The 18,944-nt window shown below is 38.0% G+C and overlaps 1 protein-coding gene across 7 annotated transcripts in view; it reads right to left on the reverse strand.

Annotated features, from left to right (window-relative positions):
* ptprfa (protein tyrosine phosphatase receptor type Fa) overlaps positions 1 to 18,944 on the reverse strand; it is a 467,935-nt gene that overhangs the window by 357,580 nt on the left and 91,411 nt on the right. For 6 of the 7 annotated variants that reach the window (XM_084722451.1, XM_084722450.1, XM_084722449.1 and 3 more), the window contains exon 1: positions 13,202 to 13,487. The exons of the other annotated variant lie outside the window; for it this stretch is intronic. The gene's annotated coding sequence lies outside the window, so the exon portion shown is untranslated. Of the gene's footprint in view, positions 1 to 13,201; positions 13,488 to 18,944 lie in introns of those variants that run through there. 7 annotated transcript variants of the gene reach the window in all.

Raw genomic sequence — 18,944 nt, forward strand, 5'->3', positions numbered from 1 at the left:
TGTGCCATCATACATCCCATATCCAAAAATCAACTTTAGCCATCAGCATTATTTCCATCCCACTTTCTCCACAACAGAGAATGTGATCAATTTTAATGGAGCTGACAAGCTGCTGTTCAAAATGAAATGAAATAAAGCAAAATGACAGCCTTTGTGCTGACACCATGATAGGCTGGTATTACTGTTCCAAAGGATCAAATCAAAATGTTCCTGTGGCAGAAAAGCTGCTGATTACATTTTGTGGTCGGGCTTCTAATTACAGCTCCCTATTTTCTATAATTATGGTGTAATTAGACAGTAACAATACAGTACATTATAACAAATTACAAGTCAGTGAAGCAACCAATGCTACTGCATGGAGGGAAAAGGCACATTTACTGTATGTCTGTATTTTCTATTGTTGATTCCTAAAATCTCAATGAAAGAGAAGCCTGTCATTCAGACTTTAGAATGGTTGAAAAACATATTTTTGTTAGATTCCGACGTGTGTAACCCAAACAATCACCCAGACAGGAGCTGCTGTCTCCTCACATGTCACCACATTGTGATTGTCCACGCCTGCCATGGGCCGCAGACAGACTGGAGCTTTTTAAGGTGACACTTCCTGACAGGACAGCTGCTCGCTGAGTGCCTTCATAAACACGTTCGATATGAGCGCCGCTGATCTGTCGTGTCTCCGGGCCGTGCGGACGCACAGTCGCATTCTCTCACGCCTTCACTGCTGCAGACAAAACTGTGTCAGCAGACGGATCAATAAGAGCTGAGTCTGATGATCGCCACGGCTGAATGACACCCACCAACCAGAAAAGGGTTCGGCCTGTAGAGTGACAGTGGTCAACTGCTGCAATACCAGAATTCTATCTGTGTTACTCAGGATTCTTTTTTACACATTTTTAAAATTGAATTATGTACTCTGGATACAAAAAACTGTCCTCTATTACAGTTACAGATAAATAAAAAAAAAATAGATAATCAGATTACAGATACATTTAGTAAAAATGGACATTATATTAGAAGGATTACAATTTTAAAATAAAGAATAATACAGTGCACACACAGCTACCAATGCATTCATCATCTTTAGTCATTTTTTTTATTTAAAAAAAAGTCAAAATTCTCAGATTTCAGCTTCTTAAATGTGAATGTTTTTGAGTTGTGGACAAAACAAGACATTTTAGGACGTCATCGTGAGCTTTGATCAACATTTTCTTTTTTATTTTCTGACATTTTGTGGACCGAACAATTAATTGATTAATTGAAGAAATAACTGACCAATTAAATGATGATGAAAATAATCGTTAGTTGCAGCCCTAAAGACACTATATGAGGCTAAACAATTTCACCATATTTTATATTGAAAAGTAATGGAAAGTAATCAAGTTACATTATTTTATTAATATTATGACTCTTGGATTACATGACTGACTATCCAGCACTCAGATGCTCCACAAACTCTTTAAAAAGTAATAAAATGACTTTACTTATCACTTGGCATTAAAAGTAAGTTAGTTACATTACTCGTTATATGACAATATTACTGATATTTAGGGTTAAAATGATGATGAGTCATCAAAAAGAAGAGTGTTGGCAGCCATCTACTCAATATGAATGAATACATTTAGGAGCAAAACAAAACAGTAGGAGGAGATGTGACAAAAGGTCCTTAAAAGGGATCTTTTATTAATATGAAAATTATGGCAAATTATATGGAAACTGCATAAAATTGTGTACAACACAATACATAAACAGACACTCTAAGTTCTATGAATGCTTTTTGAGCACAAAGGCACAAAACAATAGTAATAAGATTAAGTATGCAAGACAGCTGTTCCAGCTGCACAGCACTCACAATGACGGACACTTTTCACTGCAGCTATATTGATATGAAACAGGGTAAACACAGGTGTTAGCAACAATACTAATGAAAATCCTGTTCCATTTAGAGTTGCGGAGCCTTTCCAGTGAGGCAACGTGCACTACAGCAGCACCCTGACTCTGTCTGACCTGAATGGAACAAGTTCACTCCACTATTTCATGATAAAGTGGTGGTCTGTTGCTATTTCTGTGGTTTTTAGTATGGATTTCATCAGTTGTGTAACAACAACCACCTGAAGCTGAATGTTTATTACATTTTTGGATCCTAGATTACCTTAATTGTGCATCTGGGACATACATGTATAACTACAGAATTGAATGCTACAGCTCAATATGAAATCTGAATCTCTGCAGCCCACCTAAACATTTAATCACAACACTGATCAACAGACGAGACTCATCGAACAAATGACAAGCTATAAGATACATTTCAGTGTTAATGTTCAGGTCACCAAATATGGTACAACATCTGTTACAAATGGATAATAATGTGTCATTTCAATCCAGTGGCCTTGTTTTACTAATTCTGATTTCTTCTTTAAAAATTAATCAGAAATATTTATGGCAATTTCAAACGTATAATCTAAAACATTTTATTTATTAATTTTTCATGCAGGGTCTTCAAGACCCACACTTTGGGAATTGCTGGCCTAAATGTTACAAATACAAAAAAAACACAAAACTTTGAAGGAAGAGGCATTCAAAGGCAAACATGAACAGAAAGACCATTCAAAAGTATAGAAAAGCCCCTACTTACTCACTGAGCACCTTAGATGAAACGTTATTTAGACATTCATGGAGATCCAAATTTAACAAGATGATCCAGTGGAAAATAGCAGTGATGAAACTTTTACTTAAGTTCTAATTGTATGATTATGTATGATCTTGTGAGGCTGGATGACTGTAGAAACTGTTGACCAAGAAGGAACTCAGTAATGCTATCTTAACAATCATTAATGGATCCATTTTACTTCACATCCTTAATATAAAATGACATGTGAACTCAAACTTTAAGGCATGAACATCAATGATAACTCTACTCTATTACTTATTCAACACTCAACACCAGTCATTCCCAGTGCCTGGGTTGTGACCCACAGGTGGATTACAGGAGATCTGAAATGGGTCGCCAAATAAATGAAAGACTACGGACGAAAATCTGCAAGTTTAATATCAGAATCTGCAGTACAACTTTTATAAAGCATTTAAAATGTGTGTATTTACTGATTCATCACTTAATTTCGTCTCATTTATGAGGTAGTCAAAAATATTCTATATTGTTTTCCTAATGAAAGGACAGACAGACAATAAGATGATCTGTTAACTTAGCCCAAACACATTTATTTCTCATTCTGAAATATGTAACATGTGTATACTGTATGTTTTCATTCACACATGTCAAGATAACATATGATGATAATGAAATGGCTGTAAAAAAAATGGTCAGAAACGTTCATATATGCACAAATTAACTCTTTCCAAGATTTATTTAGACCTAAAATAAGGCCTATTATGAACGGGTCCACAATGGTTTGTCAGTTTTAAAAAGTGGGTCCTAGAAAAAAAAAAAAAAAAAACTTTGGGAAACACTGCTCAACTCTGAGCAGCTACAGCAACCGCCAAAGGTCAAAACTCAAACTCAAAATACAGCTACTACTTGGAAAATACATTGTGTGCCACAATTCTCCTGCACATACAGAATATTTATTGTAATATTTTATTTATTGTTCACTACTTGATGAGCAGGACCAGCTAGATGTAGCACTTTACTTCAAAAAGTGTACTTTTTATTCATTCTATTGTACTTTTTATTCACCACTTTTATATGCAGTCAGTTTTCAGGTTCAGTTTCATACGTAAAGAATGAAAATTTAAATGCTCACATTGTGCTGTGTGCAGTTTTCAGGGGCTCTATTCATCTAATATATTATTTTATTTCATTTTTATGAGTAGGAAGAGCTAACTACCACTTTTATATACAATACAGCAATGATTCTGCTGAAATAAAACTTAGAATGACTGACTGACATAATACGCATTGTTCTGGGAAATATAAATCATAGATAATACACAGTCTAAAAGAGTATACTACAACTTTTTCGCATGGTCTAGATTTTAAAAAATAAAGGAAAATTGCAATAAATTGTATCATTGTATCATGACAGCATCAAATCCATAGATAAGTGTATCATCCCAGCCCTAATAAACAGTCTCTGATAAGTCTAAATGTATTTAAACAATATTATCAGAGCCAAAGGATTACAGTGGATATTGTCTAAATCAATATGCTGTTTTTTGCATTTCACTTTTGGTGTTCTATGCGGAAACAAATTTGATCAACTTCTATTTTTAAAACTCAGTTTCATATTGTGAAATACAAATGCAGGTATACAGAACTGAAATATGTGCCCATACCCAGCAGTATTCCTGAGTCACTCATCATTTCCCTCTGCATCAGCCATCAGCATACTAATGTATCTGTAGACAGACAGGCTGGCTGAGACGAGGGCGGCCCCTCAGCTCCGTCTGATGATAAATATCCCCCTCTGCGTATGAATGATGACACATATTCAAAGAATCCCAGCCCTCCCCTGCTTTCCATTTTATTGTCCCATTCAGCCGGGCTCAGTGAAACGAAGGCAGAGAGTGCTTGTCTTAGACCATAACTCCTGTCATAACAGCCAGTCAGGTGGACCCCCCCCCCCCCCCCGCCAACCCCACCCCCGCTGCATTCAGCAGGCATGTCGGGACTCATCCTGTGCTGGTGACTTCACACACAGGCGGCGCGGCGAAGCTGCTCCGGAGGTCCGCAGGCTGCACTGTCATACCTCCGCGCGCAACGTTACGGTGGAGGGCTTTAAAAAGAGCCCTGTCTCATTCATCATTCATACTCTTAGTCCTCAGTCACACCAGCATTCACACTGGCAAAATATTCAGACCAGACCAGACCCTCATACTGGACCATTCTGCAAAACCCCAGGCTGCATTCAATGCCAGTATTTCCTTTTTAGATTTTCTGCTCATGGCAACTACTGAAATGCAATAGGGAAATATAGTAATGACATGAGAAGATCAACAGCACTCTGATGTAGGGTGACCAGATCAGGATGGGTGAAATTCAGGACAGGAGAGTTTGGTGTAGGCGGTATAGAATAAATTAGAGTAAAATGAGACACTAACGCCAATCATTTCTGCAGCTAAGATTGGCATTAAGCTGTAGAAGCTTACAAACACATTATTTTTTTCACAAATTCCTCCAGTGACATCAACAATCTGTTATTTATGATAGCTTAATCAGTGCAATAGGTGTGAAAACACATCAATAATACTCTGACATATTTTACAAAAAGAAACAGGACATTTTAAATAAGTAAAAGCAGGAATTTTTTCCTACATAAGTAATTTGATACAGCATGAAGACAGCTCTTGTTTTAGCTTGTTCATTTTATCTACTACTATAGGCTAACAGGACAGGATTCAGGACAGCTGTTCAAAATTCAGGACTGTCCTGAATTTTTCAGGATGTCTGGTCAACCTAACCTCATGTCTGTACAGGAAATATAAGGCTACAGCCATCAACTGGTTAGTTTAACTTACCATGAAGACTGGAAACAGGAGGGAGCTAGACGGACTCTGTCCAAACGTAACAAAATCCACCAACCAACAACGCTAAAATGCACTAATTAGCATTAGTGTGGACACGAGTCACAAATTTGTTGACTTTATGCTCAACTCAGACTTCCTCCAAGCCAAAAGCAGGCCTTGAATCATTCTCCTTCATTTCCTGAGTAAACGAACATCAACACTATTCATTCTCAGCAAGTCAACACTTCCTCAGATCCACTCCGTTAGAACCAAAAATGATGGGAAAATGTAAAAAATTATTAATGCGTACATAAAAAGTATTGCAGTGTTTGACAGAAAAACAAAATGCAAATTGAAAATTACAAATGAAGATGCAACAACTTCCAACTTTGATATCTGAAGTCACACAAGGCTGTTGTTGAAATGGCATTACATTTAGTGAAGAGAGCATTATGACCTAAGACTTGAAGCTCAAAGTTTAGGACGACTTGACTTGGGACTTGAGGGCAAAGACATGAGACTTGCTTGTGACTTGTAAAACAATGACTTGGTGTCACCTCTGCTAAATACTAATTTGTTTAATCCCTTCAAAATCAAAGTGTAAAAGTCACAATTTGGCACTTTATGAGAGGTTAAACACTAGACTTAACACTGGACCCAGTCCTCACCAGAAAAACAGGAGTAAAGGTCACCTGCACAAGCAGCTTATTACAACTCATGTTTACTTTCATTGTTAGGCAGTGACCTCTAGTGGCCGTAGTAATTATGGCAGGAGCAAAGCAGGAAGTTAGGTGATATAGTATAAAGAACGAGAAAGTCATTATAAGGTGGACATTTGGATGGATGGACGACTTTCACCCAGGACACCAGGGTTTGAGTTCAATGTGAAACAAATGGTTAATTTATCAAAAGTTTTAGGTTACTTACACAGAGATGGCAAAAGTACATACATCATATATTCAAGTAGAAGTACTGATTTAATTGTTTTACTCAAGTAAAGGTGAAAAGTACAGGCTCTGAAATGTACTTCAGGTATAAAAGTAAAAAGTTGCCCTCTGCTTTGAACAGAATATAAAAATGTCCATCAAACTGAACCTCAGCTTTTCTCTGTGATCAAGTCTCTTTCTCTGTCTGTCTGTATTTTTTGTCATTTTACTTCCTGTTACGTCTTTTATCTTGTTAAACCATTTTCTTCTTATTATGTACTTTCTTCTTGGTTGATCCTTTACGTAGTTTTCATGTTGGTACACTGTCTTCGTCTTGTTACATCTTTATTTTGTTTTAGTTGTGTTACATCTTTTATATTATTTTTTTCTTTTTACATTGTTTTTGTCTTGTTATGTCTTATTATATCATATTAGTCTTGATGCAACCTTTATACCATTTTTGTCTTTTTCGTCTTGTTATGTCTATTACGTCATTTTCATATTGTTATGTTTTCTTTGACTTTTTTGTCTTGTTACATCTTTTATGTCATTTTCGTTTTGTTACGTTGTATTTGTCTTGTTACAACCTTTATGCTGTTTTTGCTGTTACATGCTTTACACTATTTTCATCTTGTTACATTGAATTTGTCCCATTACACAAGTAATTTAGCATGCCTATATCTAACCAGAAAACTGCCATTTCACAACATTAACCACACGTTTGATGTCACAACTTAGGTAAAGGACTTCCAGTAGGATGTTGTTTTGGGAGTCACTGGCACTTAACCTGTTCTGTCATTCAGATATGAGGATGTGTTGAATTTTTGTTTTTTTTATGTTAACATTCCACCCATGGCAATAGCCGGTAATTTAAATAAATATGCATAGAAATCCATTTTGCGCCACAACATACAGACAGACTTGTTAAGTACTGTACAGGAAATGCTTTCCATCACATTTGACTGACAGAATGCTAAAAAGTAACAAGGGTGCAGCAGCTCTTTGAAGAATCTGAAGTTCATTATGAATCAGATAGGCTTTACAAAACCCTGAGCAATCCCTTGAAGGATTTTCTCTGCAGCTGCTGAATCAGAGAGGCCCCTTGATGAGCAGCAGACTCTGAGAAGATGCTGCAGGGAGCCTGTAACTGGCCTCCGAAGGCAGCACATCACTGACTGCTGCACGGCAAAGAGGATTCCTCCAGGCTGACGGAATAAAAGGAAGCTCAGAGTGGAATATTTACATCTCTTATTTATGATCAGCCATAGATCACTTCCTATTGCTAACACATTTCTAACAAAGAACTTGGATTAAGTGTGAAAACCAGAGAAAAAAACAAATGAAAGTGTTGCAATGTCAACCCACAAAGAGCGAGCCATGTGAGGGATTAAGCTCCACACAGACCTCAGTTATGGATGACACCCTAAATAACTGAGGCAGGAAAATAAAATGGTAATAAATTCCATCTATTTTGAACTGTGCCTCTGAAGCTTGTGGCAGAGGGACGGGACTTTGAATTCTTACATCAAAGAAGGAAGGACTACAGCGGATAGCTCTCTTCATAAGGCTACCAAATTACCAGTGGTAATGGCAGCTTCAGCTTGATCTCTATCCAACTGTGGTAAAATGTTACACACAGACTTCAGACAACCGGATGTGTGTGTGTGTGTGTGTGTGTGAGCGTATATTTTCCTTGAGGATGTCTTTAGTAGTGGTTCAGGGGAAAACACAACACCTCCCCCGAGCACCTCGTGAAGGATTCATCAGAAAGACAACAGCACGCAGAGCCCCGGCGCTTTTCAATTAATGCATGCGACCTCACACAATAACCCAGCAAACAAGCTCAAATCTAGAGCGCAAAGCCACACAAAGGCGGGATTAGCTCCATTAGCGCAGGAATCTCAGAGGCAATTAACCTGCCGCGAGCAAAGCCCCTTTCTCAGATTCCTGCATGCGGCGCAGAGAGCGGGAGGAGGCCGAGTGTACGGAGGGGGGAGAGCTCTCAGCGCCGGGGTCAGAAGCAACATGTGATTGGCTATAGAAAGCAGTGATGAGGTGATGACCTGTTGCAACAGCTAACACTGCCCACATGAACTGAGTGGGAGAGGGAAGTTTGCTTTTCTCTGCCCATCAGCCTGTTGGTTTTTTTCCACTTCCACTGCTCCACACGATCAATTCCAAGCTGTCTCTTTGTTCTTGTCCACACGAGCTAATGCCCGAACATTTTATACATATTTTAGAGTACATTGATCGCATTAATCGATTAGTCAACTATTAAATTAATCATTCTGGGTCATTTCTGTAATGGGAAAGTTCACCCTGAAATCAAAAACACATATTTTTCCTCTAGTCTGGACAGTGCTGTTTCTCTATCTATACTTATTTTGGCGTGAGTTGCAAAACTCCAGAGATATCAGACATAGAGATTTCCACCTTTGCTCCAATACAATGGGATTAAATAGCACTAGTCCAAAAACAGATTTGAAAAACTCAACAGCAATGTCTCTTTTCAGAAATCATGACCTGGTTGCTCGACCAGCAACTCTCTGATTTAACCTTTTTGACTCCTCTATGACAGTAAACTGAACATTTTTGGGTGGTGGAAAAAACAGTACCTGTTTGTGGAAGTCACCATGGACTTTGGTTAACATTTTTCACAATTTTCTGATATTTATGGACCAAACAACTAATCCATTAAACAAGAAAATGACCAACAGATTATTTGATAATAAAAACAATTGCTAATTGCAGCTAAGGCTGTGTATATCTCTGTATGCACATTTTCTCTAAAGTGATATACTACAAGTTCTCAAATACTGCAGCTATGATGATCTTATAGCATATGATGAATTGCAGTCAAATAGACCACCTAAAGGATAGGGCTGGGTAATATGGAAAAAGTGTAAAATTGCAATATTTTTGACTAGGGATGTCCCGATCACATTTTTTATCGACATTTTTTTATTGTGACGTTTACGGTGTTGTTTCTGTCCTTGCAACAATACATATTGATGTTGTGGAACTTATTAAAATCAAAACTAAGCCATTGTCATTCCATTTGACAATTTCTTTGTACCTCAGGATGAATTTAAAACGTGAACATGGCCACGCTTGTTGTTTTGTAAGGTTAAATCCGATAATTTCCACCCGATTCCAATCATTTGAAGATCGGAAATTTTTGACAATTGCGATGACTATTTGTGCTTTCACAATACTTTAACACAATGAGATTTTTGATAACTAATCATCAGTAATCAATCAATCAATCAACAAGTGGTGTAACACAAATATATGTTATCATGAATTATTATCAAAAAAAGAAAAAAAACTGCAAAGGTATGGAATAAGAGGAACACTCTCCTGGTTAATACGTTGAATTACAGAATTACAGATCACAATTACTGAAAGTCACCTGTGGAAGCTCTGTGTTAGGACCATTATTATTTATTTTATACATAAACAATATTTGTGAAGTGTTGGTTTGACGCAAATAAATTAACACTGAATTTCAGTAAACTGAATTTTTACATTTTTCGTAATGGTCCAATGAACTCAGACAGGAAACTAACTATAAACTACTTAGAAATAGGAAGAGTGACTGAAGATAAGTTTCTTGGGGTAAATTATGTTGGAAAAAAATGTGTTGAAATCAGTTGCATTACTATTTAAAGCCAAAGATCTTATAAATTAAGCTTCACTATGAATACATAAAACTAACACAGATCCAGTCTTCATCATTCAAAAAAAAGCTGTAAGAACAGATCACATCATGATAGAATTCCAGTCATACTTGCAGATCAAGTTTTCCATCCACACACAAACTTTTCAAAATCATCTGATTATCAACACTGAAATGCCAAAACATTTGGACATAACGTTGCATCGCCACAACTGATGCCAAGGAACAAGGTTTGTGAGAGCAGTTTCTTCAGATTCTTTTCCAAATCTCTATTTTTTTCCTCCATCTATCTTTTTTTAATCTCCTTAGCAACATCAGTCAAACAGCTTGATTATAAAGGGGAATATGTCTTTTTTTCCCCCCACATGTAATCAGAAAGTGAGGGGTGCTTTCTCCTTCCTCTGCTCAAGTATGAACTCTTCTTCAGCAGAGACTGTCAGTCATAAGCGAGGAGTGGGAGGACAAATATGCCCTCTTTCATTAACTGTCTTAACTTGATGTTCTAGTCAGATTACTGAGAGCACAAGCAGTCCTCGCATCACTGTACGCCTGGCACCATCTATTGAAGTGAATTACACTGGTGTGACTGGCTGCACCAGGTTGCTTCTCTTCCAAGTGGAGTCATAAAACCTCAGGTTTAGTGCCATTTTCTCTCAAGCTGAAACATTTCCAGCTCACACAGAGACAGATGCATCGCCGCCTCAGTTTGTGCCACCCAGAGACAATAGGCAAGTCTTTGATTTGTCATTGGGCGCCCACTGAAGTTTCCTTCCATGTCAGTCCAGACACTTCTGAAGACTTTTCAAGTTTTCTGCTGAGCCTGCGTGCCATTTCACTTTGTACAGAAAGTCAAAAAAATGAGAGGATGATGTGTTTAAATGTGTCCCCATTAGTATGTTTATCTATTTGAAAATACCTTACATAAATGCGCAGAACTGTACCATATAATAGCATAGCACTCACAGACGTATTTTTGATTCTTTAAGTACATTTTGCTGGCATTAGCCTACTTCAGTGACATCTTCAAAGCTGGATCTTTCACAGTATAGTATTGCTTCTTTTACTTAAAGGGACAGTTCTGCTCACCATTCACTGGAATAGTTTGGAAGATTCTGCAACACTATTTTCCTAAACGGTGTTTTGTGGACTAAAAAAGTAAATCCGATCATCAAATCAGCATGAGGGTGAGTAGATAATGACTGAATTTTCATTTCTGGGTGAACTATCCCTTTAGATGAAGCCACCCTTAGTTTTTTCTCACATGTACTTTTAAGAAAACTCAGTCATGGTAGGTATTCTTAGGCTCTGGACAGCAATAGAATTTTAGTAAATTAGTCGACACAATTAATACACATTAATCAATATCGATTAATCTATTGACTGTTGTCACCATTAGCTGATTAATTGTCTTTTCTATAAAATGTTAAAAAAAAAATGCAATACATGCTTTTCACATTTTCACAGAGCCCAAAGTGACGTCTTCAACCAACAGTCCAAAAACCAAAACACTCTTAATTTGCTGACATAAATGGCAAAAAAGCTGCAAATCATCACATTTCAGAAGCTGGAACCAGAAAACGTTTGACATCTTTGCTTGAAATGTGACTGAAACGATTAATTGATTACCAGAAAAGTTGACAATTTTCCAAAAAAGAAAAAAAAAAGTTCCCTGAACTTTTTTTGGGGGGGGTCTACATTTTTAAAAATGACAAACCATCGCAACCCAATTCACATTAGACCTTTTTAATAAATCTTGGTAAGACTTAATTTGTGCACAAATGAATGTCCCTGACCATTTTTACTGCCATTTCCACATCACCTTACACTATCTTGACTAGAGCTGCAACGATTAATGGATTATTAAATTTATCTGTAACTATTTTTATAATAGATTAATTGGTTTGAGAAATTCTTTAAAGAAAAAAAAAGTCAAATTTCTCTGGTTCCTGCTGTGAACAAAACAACATTTGAAGGCATCATCTTGGGCATCAATTAATTGAGAAAATAAGCGACAGATTAATCTGCAATGAAAATATTATTTGCAGCCCTAATGTTGAAGCTGTCTTATTGTTTTTATTTCCTCTCATCTGGAATCATCCTTGGCCTACTAAATTAAAATAATATAATTAAATTATACTGCTAAATTTCTTCCATATTCTTTTACTTATTTGGCGACCAAAATAAAATCTCCTGTGACCCACCTGTGGGTGATGATCCAGTCTTTTGGACTTACGAAACAGTTCATTGCAGCTCTAATTTTAAGTGATAATTGTTTGAAAAAATAAATATTAATCATTTATTAATCTCAAAAGTGACTGGTACCAGCTTTAGACATTTAAAAGCATCATCTTGGACTTTTGACTGGAAAGTGTGATACATGTTTTGCTATTCTCTAACATTTCACAGACAGAACAATTGATCAGTTAAACAAGACTGGCTGACTGTATTAGCCTGCCCTCAGGCATCAAAGTCTGTCCAGTTCTTTCACTTATTGTACCATTCAGATGTTAGTAATATGAACATGTTTAATTATTACTTCGTCATGTGGATTTTTGCTCGCAGGCTTCATGTAAAATGCATCGCAAGTATTTGTGGATCTAATTTTCCCTGAAGCACTTTAACTTTGTTTAGAAAATGACTCTACAAATAACATGAATATTATAACTATCACCGCCAGGCTCATGAAAATCTGTTGGTTGAACTCTTCCAGTCGAGGCGGCGTGGAACATGTAGGTGGGCGAGCATCAAACAAGGACAGCGAGTAAAAACTCTTCATGTTTGTGAATCACTGCGGAGTAGAAGTTTCACTCCTGCGGGCACAGTGAGGTGTTCAGTGTTCTCTGTTGTTTGCTCATTCTTTCCTCTCTATCTACTTCACTTGCTGTGTGTGTGTGTGTGTGTGTGTGTGTAAGCCCACAGACCCTCGAACTACTCATCAGGGTCTTTTGTTGTTAAGTGCAATCCATGAATTGTACAATTAAACCAGGGACAGGATGATATTCAGAGCAGCCATGAAGAGATATTTGAGAGCCACTCTCAAAGTTCTAATGAAAAAATAAAAGTCTCATGTGGCATGTGAGCAGGTGGCCGCGTTCAGCATGAAAACTTCACAAGTTGCTGAACAGCGAGTGCTTACCTGCGTCAGGCTCCATGGAGAGAAGCAGAGTATCCTGAGGAGAGTTAGAGCTGGCAGCCTTCAGCGCCGTTCCTCACAAGTGAACAATCCCCCCAACAAAAGCCCCGTAGAAACAATTCCCCTCCGAGGGGACCGAGCCCTGAGCCTGGGGGGAGGTGTGCGACCGCCGAGGTCGGCCGCAGGTAGAGCTTCACGGCTCTGCAGCAGCGTGATTGATCTGAAGGCAGCGCCGGGGTCAGAGCGGCTGATCTCTCCTGGGAGTGAAGAGCAGTGAGCAGCCTGCAGCTCTGTGAGAGCAGAGCGGCAGTGGGGCAGAGCAGAGCCGGCCAGCCAGTGTCTACGTGCATGATGTCACAGGTGTTGGGTTTCAGCTGGAGGCTGAGAGGCGGGCTCTGCCTCCGCTGGGAAGCTCTGCTCAGGGTTTGACCCAGCACAGGTGAGACAGACCCCTCCTTCATGTCTCACCTGGCGTCAGTAAAGAAGAGCGATATAAGTAGGAGGGGGGGTTTATTTGTTTGTTTGGGAACAGATCTGTCCGGTCTCTGATGGGTCAAACTGGGTCAAACTGGGGTTTTAGCACAAAAACCTTTTGTAACTAGGTGAATAACAGAACACACAACAGAGCCGCTTCACTGAGAACCAATAATCAGAAGTGAAAAGGGTATCAGCTCATCTAATAGCCATGTTTCCATCAATGTATTTTTAAAATAAGATGAGATTTTCCCAGGGGAAATTTGATTTCACACAGCAGCAGAAAAGTAGCTGTGCAAGGGGAGAATAAATAAACTAAAGACAGAAATAAAATAGAATCCAAAATGAATGAGATATAAAACAGGTTGTAGCACCAATGTACAAACAAGGGAAAGTTGACCTCCAAAACTATCATCCATCAACACAGGATCAAGCTCATATTTTTTGTGTTTAATTACACTGAGTCGGGTGGAGACAGCATTCATTGTACTAAGCATAGTCAAAAGAAAAAAGAAAAAGTAGATACTTGTGTGCACACCTTCTGGTAAAAACAGACAGTGGTTCTTGTCACACATCCATGGACAAAAGAGGCAGACTAATGAGAACACGCTGTATTACTCAAACAACACTCACAACACCATAATATTGGCAGCGTCACATGTATGAAAGCTGATTATTTCAGAGTTTGTCTTGGACAAGAAAAGAGAAGTTTGTTGATCATGGCTGGCAGCCAAATCGTTTAGCTTTTGTCCCGCAGTCTCTCTCTGTCTTTGGGTTGCCAGTTTCACTGAAACTAACACCGTTGACTCTGGGTAATCGTTGACATTAAGCTGGTTATCTGGATAACCAGCTGGTGGTTAACCAACACACACACACACAAACACTCACGTGATCATCACTCCCCACTCAGTCTGAGTGAGGATTTCACCCTTGTACACACACCATCCACCCTCACCACCCACCTGTGGCAACAGATGTAGATGCTGCAGCCAGTAGCTCTTTCAGATTTTGCTAGATTTTAGTTTTTATCTGTTTTCCAGCTATATTGCTGAAAGATGTGTCACCTATGCAGGGCTTGACACTAACTTATTTGCTCACCAGCCACTGTGGCTAGTGGCTATATAAATATATATATATAGTGGTGGACAGAGCACTGAAAATCCAGTACAAGTACTGTGATATTACTAAAGTATTATTTAATTACAAGTAAAAGTACTGGTGTTTACAAATTAATTTAACAAGTATTTTTTTCGTAAACAACTCGAGCACTAGTTACTTTTAACCATTGATGTTTAATACATTATCAAGAGCAGGAATTTAATCAAAAGGGTTTGTTTTTTTTTTGGTCCGTATGTCTGTTTTCATTGGTCTGCGTGTTTTCAGATTACCTTATTGGCTACACAACTGTATGTGAAAGGTTTGGATATTAATTCAAATTAGATAAGTCGATACATAGTCTAATGCATACTTAGGTACGAGTTAAAGTACAGACTTGAAAATATACTAAATAAAGCACAAGTACCCAAAAAACAACTTAATTACAGTAATGTGAGTATTTGTAATTAGTTTTTTATATGATATATTATATTATATATATATGTTATATTTCAAGCAAAAACACAATCAGAGCTCATGTGTTTTCTGTAAATGTTGTCTACTATATTATCATCATAATTTTGTTGCTGCTTTTTACATTTAACCTGATGCAAATTCACAAAATGCACCACAGAGGCCAGGGTATATCAAGGAAACTAAAACATTCTTTGCTGCCTTGGGTGCAAACGTGTGTAAAGAACTGTATTTCTTTTTGTTTTTGTTTTATTTTCTCATATATATCATCCTGTTCCTGGGAGCCACAGCTCTCATTTCATTGGGCAATCCTGCCTTTTATAATGGTAATAAATTGCCCTGATACCTTGATAACAGTGTTGTTGGCAGCATGTCGTGTGTTGTATTGAAGTTAATTATTTCACAGGGAAAAAAAAAAGTTGCACAACTTCGCATTCAGCCAACCTTCTTATCTCTGGCTGTTGTCCCGTGCTCTCTGTCTGTCTTTACTTGCTTCGCTAAAACTAACATTCACAATCCTGGAAAACCACTAATGTTAAGGAGGTTATCACCTGTCTGTTAACACTGTTTATAGTCTATGGTTAACAGTGGGGTTTCCAGCTATGAATGGAAGAGGCGCACACACGCACGCACGCATACACACACACACACACACACACACACACACACACACACACACACACTCATCACTCACCCCCCTGTTCGTCACCCATGCACACACACCATCTATACGAGGACATTCCACCCGCTTGACTAGAAAAATGTTGTCACTGAACATAATATAGACAGCAATTACATTTTCTCAGAAGAATATTACGTAACATCCTTCAGTGTTACATACAGTGGTGGACAAAGTACTCAACCCCAGTATTTGAGTCAAAGTACAGATACTCCTGGTCAAATATTACTCAACTACAAGTGAAAGTTGCGCAGTCAAATTTTTACTTAAGTTAAAGTACTAGAGTACTTGCTTTTAAAAATACTTAAGTATTCAAAAGTACATGTTTTTAAAAATACTTAAGTATTCAAAAGTACAAATTACAAAGTACATTTTCTAATATCAATACATGCTGTATTGTTTTCATGATGCATTTACAGAAGCTTGTAACTTTCTGAAACCATCTAATGATGCACTGATGCTTGTAGAACCTCTCTGATACTCAAAGTCTACCACCTATAAAAACTTCAGCATAGAAATACAATCAGAAACAAAAGAGACAGCTGTTGTCATTTTCTGATGTAACTGTATTAAAATCACATCATTAAATCAGATTGAAGTCGACTGTAAGGATTTCTCCAAGTCTGTTAAATAACAGATTTCTTTCTGTCTTCAGAGGCAGTATATATACATGAATTATGTGGTATTTTTCACCCCAATAAAAACAATCCAACTTTAAAAGCTACCTGGAATAATTAATAATTATAATAACATCTTGAGATTTAATTTTGTCTTTCTCCTGCCGTCACCATTACAGCTTTTTGTTTGAATGACAGAGGGAGAGTTTGTTCTTGTTACAGACGCCTGGATGATGTATTTCCACTTTTACATCAATCCTATTTGAGAGGAGCTCTGTGATTGGTTTTCTTTTGTGAGGAACACGTCATGTGACCAACTGCATTTTAGAAAAGAAAAAAACACCAACAGCTGACTTCAAAGCTGCGCTTAGTGGAAAAGTAACAACAACCTTCCTAGAAATGTAGTGGAGTCAAAAGTACAATATTTGTCTTTGAAATGTAGTGGAGTGAAAGTAATAAGTTTCCAAAAAAACAAATACTCAAGTAAAGTACAGATTCTCAAAAAATGTACTTAAGTACAGTACTCAAGTAAATGTACTTCACTACTGTCCACCACTGGTTACATAAACATCATTTCTTCACAACAGTGTTCGATACAATACACTGTTGCGGTGGTGAATCAACAATTGACAAAGACGTAAAACTGACATACAGTCTGTTCTTAAATTGTCTTTCTTTAATAATCATCCAATAGGAACAAACCAGCACGGATGAAGGACATTTATCTAGTAAGTCCCTTGCTCCTAAGGCTGTACCCACACAACAGCAGTTGTCCACACTACTCTGGTGTTTTAGGACACCTAAAATGTTCAGTTTTAAAATCCAGGACTGCTTTTCTTTTAGTCTGGATGTGCAGAATTGATAGGGCTGTAACAGTATGGATTTTTTAATACCACAGGATGCTGGTTTACCATGACTGCCTTAATAATGACCTTTTCTTGGACTTTAATGGCGCATACTGTCATTGGTGTAGTGTAGCTCCTTTAAGGAACAGGGCAGGATGTAAGCGTGTGCGGTGTGGAAGTGAGGGACAGCGAGCAGCAAGTGAGTGACAATGCTGCTCATAGTGGAGTAGAAAATTCAACTAAGTTGTTGATGCGGCAGTAAATGTACAGTGCAGGTCACAGTCTGTCACTTGATAAGTGCTGCAACTACTCAAAACCAAGAAAAGTCCAATGCTTCGCTAAAGCAGGCATTGTAACTTTACAACCAAACAGAGCTGAGCCTTAGATTGATCCTTCAAAATAGAATTCATGGTGATGATGGTAATGAGCTCAACTGTGCCGTGAGCATCACTTGACCGCAGTGTTGCAGTAATGTGGTCATCGTCACAGCCTAAGAAACGGAGACTTTTGGAAACACTTGTCAGTCACGACGTGTCATTCACTGGTTTGTCACATCCTGACCCTTACAGATGCTGCAAGGTCGGCTGTTGTTTGATCGCTTAGTTTTAGTTATCATATTCTTTTGTTGTTTGTCTAGTTCCTAACTGATCTTCACCTGCCTTTTAATTCGTGCTTGAATTATCCCGCACTGGACTTTGCCGTCAGCCGAGCCAACAGCCCCAGCAGTACTATTTGACATTTCTTGTGTTTTACTAAGAAAAGAGATGTTCATCCATTCTGTGATGAAGGTGAACAACTGACCAACAACAATCTACAGTTCAGCATCACTCTTGGATTAACTGAGTCCGATTCCAGCAGTTTTGAGCTGCTAACAACCACAGTTTACTACTACTTAAAAAGTTTGCATCCATGTTGTATTTCCTGAGAGCCGAGGAAAGACTCAAGCTCTAGCTGTATACTTTTAGATCTGTGGGGTTTATACACGAATGTGTAGTGCCAGAAATCTGTCAAAAATCAGGAGAAATAAGGGAGAATTGTGATCACAGGAGGAAACCAGGAGATGGCAATGAGAAGTGGGATTTTCCTGGGGAAATTGGGAGGGTTGACAAGTATGGTCAGTTAACACAAAAGCACATTAAAAATACAGTGATGAAAAATAAAAGTAGCAGTATCCAAGAGGAATATGTGAAAGGCAGTCATGTTTCCCTGCTTTGTCATTTTTATCCTGTTATCTGACTGCTTCCTGTTTACTTTGGTACAAGCATCCTTAAAATGGCAAAGTAGTAGTGCTTAATTCATTTGTCTTCAGTCTCACCAAACGGACATTAACACAACCTTTCCTCTTTAGGTCCTCTCTCTGCGGCTGATCATACATTTTAACTCAGAAAGTCTCAGGATGTCCACACAAAACCTCCCATTTTGTCGATTTCCATTCCATCCAATATCATTAGTAACAGCTAAAACCAGTGGCAGCTTATGAAGACCCCGTATTTTTCAGTATACAGAGTAGGTTTTAATGGCTTCCCCAGGTTGCGACCTCAGCTCCACAAATGGAGCAACAT

The sequence above is a fragment of the Lutjanus erythropterus genome, chromosome 7, assembly GCF_056507025.1.
Source record: "Lutjanus erythropterus isolate fLutEry1 chromosome 7, fLutEry1.hap2, whole genome shotgun sequence".
Lineage (NCBI taxonomy): Eukaryota > Metazoa > Chordata > Actinopteri > Lutjaniformes > Lutjanidae > Lutjanus > Lutjanus erythropterus.